The following is a 4,311-nucleotide window of genomic DNA, read 5'->3' as shown; positions in this document are numbered from 1 at the left end:
ATCATGTTCTCAAAATCTACCTCCACCCCACACCTTGAAGTACTTGCATGGGATAACACAGGCTGCTAAGATGTCCTGCTTAATGCTGCCTTAACTGATGCTGGTTACAGCAGGCTTAGTCACAGCAGCTGACTGACTCTTAGGGACTTCTCACTTAACTCTATTGCCCTGCAGTCTATGATCTCCTCTCTTCTCCCACTTCTCTCCACCTTTCTCCCTTATAATCAGATTTCTCCTTTGTAGGAAATGAACAAGAAGAGTTCACTTCCCCTGACTGCTCTGGTTGCTGTAGTCCTGTCTCCCATTCAATAATAGGGAATGATGTGGGATTCCCCTCTGTATGCTGTGAATACCACTGGTGAATAAAGAAACTGCTTTGGACCAATAGAAAGGCAGAATTTAGCTAGGCAGGGAAAACTAAACTAAATACTGGGAGAAAGAAGGGCAGAGTAGAGAAAAGCCATGTAGCCCCGCCCGAGACAGATGCTAGGAACTTTACCCAGTAAGCCACAGCCACATGGCAATACACAGATTACTAGAAATGGCTTAAATTAATATGTAAGGGTTAGCCAATAAGAAGCTAGAGCAATGGGCCAAAGAATGTTTTAAATATTAGTTTCTGTGTGGTTATTTCAGGGCTGAGCAGCCAGGAACCAACAAGCGGCCTCTCCCACAACAGGGGAAGTCTTTTTTTTTAAAACATAGTTTCATTGATCACATTTGTTTTATGAAATACCTGTGTAGTTTAACTTACCCATTTTTATTACGTATTAATTTATTAGGCTGGGCTGTCTGCTTAAGTGTTTTTATGTGTGCAACTATTTTTTCTTCCTAATTCTCTGTATGGAGAACATATTTAAAGAGAACCAGATGCACTAGCTAGGACCAGATAGTTAAAGAATGAATGAAAGAATAGAAATTAAACATAAGGCAGATACAGAAAAAAAAAGTCTAAGGAGAATTTAGAAAAGGTGGGATTAAGCATTGGGAGTGTCTAGAGGAAGTCTACTCCCTGGGAACAAGATGAAAGAAACATGTAAGAAAAACAGAAATCACATAGAGAGTGGGTGTATGGTTCAGCAATAGGATCAGGGTTATATGCCCAGTATTATCGAGGGGAAAAAGATTTAGTGGTTTAGAAGGAAGGACTAAATCATTATGATTATTGGAAGGCTTCTGCAATGGGGGAGCTTCATGGATGTCAATGAAAAAAATGAAAACTAGAATATGTGAAATTGTGGTTAGAGGGGCTACTGTCCACAATATAGTAAGGTTCACCTCGAAGCAGGATGCAAAGCAACCCTATTTTATCTGCTCTGCTTTAAGTCCTTTGGAAACCCTCAACAAGTCTCTGAAACGGTCTTTCACTGTGCAAGCCACAGTTGCTTCTGTGACTCCATTATGTTCCCAGTCTGATGAGACCCATTCCCATGCATCCACTGTAGTCATCCAGCGAATCTGGATCTCTCAGCGCTATGGAGGCTTCTCCGGGCCTTGCCCTGCTGGGTGGAGAGCATCCTGCCTGAGGGGACTTGCCTTTCCTGAAGGAAAAGTGAAGTGTCCCAAGGGAAAGGAAGGGACACTCATAACTAGGGAAGTTGTCCACTCCCAGGGATGATGGGGGAGGGACAGCTAGGGAGTAGCCTGGAAAGCTTCAGAAGGGGACAGTCCTGAGCTACTAGGTCATCATGGCCACTGACTTCAAGGGCAGTGCAAGATTCAACCTGGCCTACCCCGAGTCTCTTGCAGAACTGTCTGAGTGTTCTCCAGAAGAGCAGGGCTGAAGGAGGCTTGACTGGAGAGACTAAATGGTCCCTTTCCTTTGCCCACCTGCTTCATCTCTACAGATAAGCAGAGACAAGACGTGGGCTAAGGAATGAGGCAGTGTTTAGGACATAGAAGAGCAGTCAGAGGAGCCAGGAAAGGGTCCATAGTACTCATATTCCCAGACCATCATGGAATAGTCCATCTTAGGGGGAGGTGAGAGTTGGTGTACAGCACCCCAGGCCAGAGTGATGCAGGCGTTTCAGCAACATAGGTGAACATGCCTGGCTCAGGAAGGAGGCCTTTAAGATGCAGATGTGACCCTGTTCATCTCTCAAGGTTGGGTGACAGAAGGAGGGTGACCCAGGTGCCTTCAGCATGTAGGGTTTTCTTTGACAGGGATGCTCCATTCCTTCTGGAATACCCCAGACCCATTTCTGAGCTCTCACTGTGGCCACACCTCCTGCTGGTCAGCCCAGTGGTCATCTTCCAGGATGACAGGCAAAGTCTGTCCAGAGATGTCTGGACTGTGGGACTGGCCCATGGGAAGCACTGAATGCTTTGAGCCTCTTGTTGTCAAAGTCAGAGATTCATGTTGTCAAAGCAATTACAACTGAAGCTCATAAGACCCTTGAACTTTTGGGAAGTAGATTTTAAAAATACCCAGTCACACACAGTTCACTAAGCCATCCTCGTGGCCTGTTGAGCTGGGTAAGTTTTCCTTTGTGCTGTTTGAACCCTATTTACAGACTTAATTCTATCTTATATTTTTCTACTCTAAGTGTATATAAGGAAACTATGTTCAGAACCTTTGGCCCTGCCTGGATTAGTCTAATTATCACTCAGTTGTTCCTTATTTTCCTACAATTTCTTGTGAGACATTTCTACGGGTCAGTAGCAGTGCCCTTCTCTGGAGGCTCAGGTGTCTGGAGGCAGGACCATTTTGTGAGGGAGATGGCACCCAGTAGGGCATCACATTAGGACTGGAGTGTGCTCAGTGTGTCCCCTACACAGTGTTAGTGAAAATAAGACATTGGGTACTATGCAAGGGAGTTCTTAAGCTGACCATAGGACAGCCACATCACACTCTACCAAGAAGGGCTTACACTGAGTGAGGATTAAGAACTGTGACTGAGAAAGATCTTGAGATATACATCATAATATTCTCCTCAGGAAGGGTGTGTATACGTGTGAGTGTGTATATGGGTGTTCGAGTATGTATGTGAGTGCATGCATTCTAAATGTATTAGTACATTTGTGGTACACAGGGTTCCACAGCATGAATTATTCCTAGATGGAACCTTATTAACCAGCAGTTTTGGAGACTGAGAACCCAACATCAAGGTGCCAGCCTATTTAGCAATTCTGATTCTATGATGTACCCTTGAATGCCTTGTCTTTTGAAGTAGCATCTGCTTCGTCTTTTCACAGCAGAAAAGACAGGGAAAGAAGGCAATGATGGCATCAATCCTGCTTGTGAGGGCATAGCTTCAATGTCTGAGTCACCTCCTAAGGGTCTCACCCCTTAATACTCAAACAAAAATAAATACGTGCAGCATGAGTTTGGGAGGCAGAAAGCACTGAAACCATAGCAGACACCGCAACTTTTCGTAAAGATGTTTAATTTGGTGTTGTATACATTGGTCGGAAACTTAATTTTCATATATGCACAAACAAAGGTTCAGATGAATGTGTGGGTTTAGGTGAGAATATAGCAGAGGTTTGAGAAGGCACATTTTTTTTTCCTGATTGAGGGGACAGCAGGAGTTGGACTTATTTTCAATGAGGAGTTTAGCACTGTCACTGACAAATGCTCAGATTTTGACAGGAGCAGTGTAGGCATGTATTAGTTTTATACCCAAAAATAAATTTTGCTTAGACATTTCCATTTTGGGAAAAGTAAAAGAAGAATTGAAAGTAGTATTTTAAGAGATTTATGTTACAAGCCAAGTAAGAGAATTGCATATCGGGTCTCTAATCTTGGTAGAGACAGTTATATGCTTTCGCTGTAAGGGCAGTTCAATAAGCATGTTTCCTACGTTTATCCACCTCACTCCAGACGGGATGATTCTTCAGTTCCCTGGGAAAAATCGTAAACTGAATTGGAGTAGAAACAGGACATATTCAAGTATCAAGGTCACAAGTCTTAAAGGACTTAGATTATCATGGTCACCAAGAGATAATATGCATATTTTTTTATTTATTCATTCATCTGATTGTTTATTTATTTTGCATTCTGACTGCAGCCTCCCCTCCCTCCTCTCCTTCCACTTCCTCTCCCAATCCTCCTCCCTTCCATACACCTGTCCTCTGTATTCACTCAGAAAGGGACTGATCTCCCACGAATATCACAAAGCATGGCATATGAAGCTGTCATAAGACCAGGCACCTCTCCCTGTATTAAGGCTGGGCAAGGCAATCCAGCATGAGGAATATATTCCCAAGGGCCAACCAAAGCACCAGAGACAGTCCCTGCTCCCATTGCCAGTAGTTCTACAAATACATCAAGCTACAACTATATATTTGCAAAGGGCGTAGTTCGGCACA

At 43.6% G+C, this 4,311-nt stretch overlaps 1 non-coding gene across 1 annotated transcript; it reads left to right on the top strand.

Annotated features, from left to right (window-relative positions):
* Positions 1–3,693: 3,693 nt before the first annotated feature.
* On the top strand, positions 3,694–3,968 carry LOC121460599. The gene has a single exon (XR_005976088.1). It is a non-coding gene; the product is annotated as a small nucleolar RNA U85 (small nucleolar RNA).
* The last annotated feature ends 343 nt before the right edge of the window (positions 3,969–4,311 follow it).

This window comes from Microtus oregoni, unplaced genomic scaffold (assembly GCF_018167655.1).
Source record: "Microtus oregoni isolate MIOR12 unplaced genomic scaffold, Mior012 000020F_ref0000438, whole genome shotgun sequence".
NCBI lineage: Eukaryota > Metazoa > Chordata > Mammalia > Rodentia > Cricetidae > Microtus > Microtus oregoni.
Note: the sequence above shows the minus strand (reverse complement) of the source record. Positions and strands in the feature narration are given on the sequence as shown.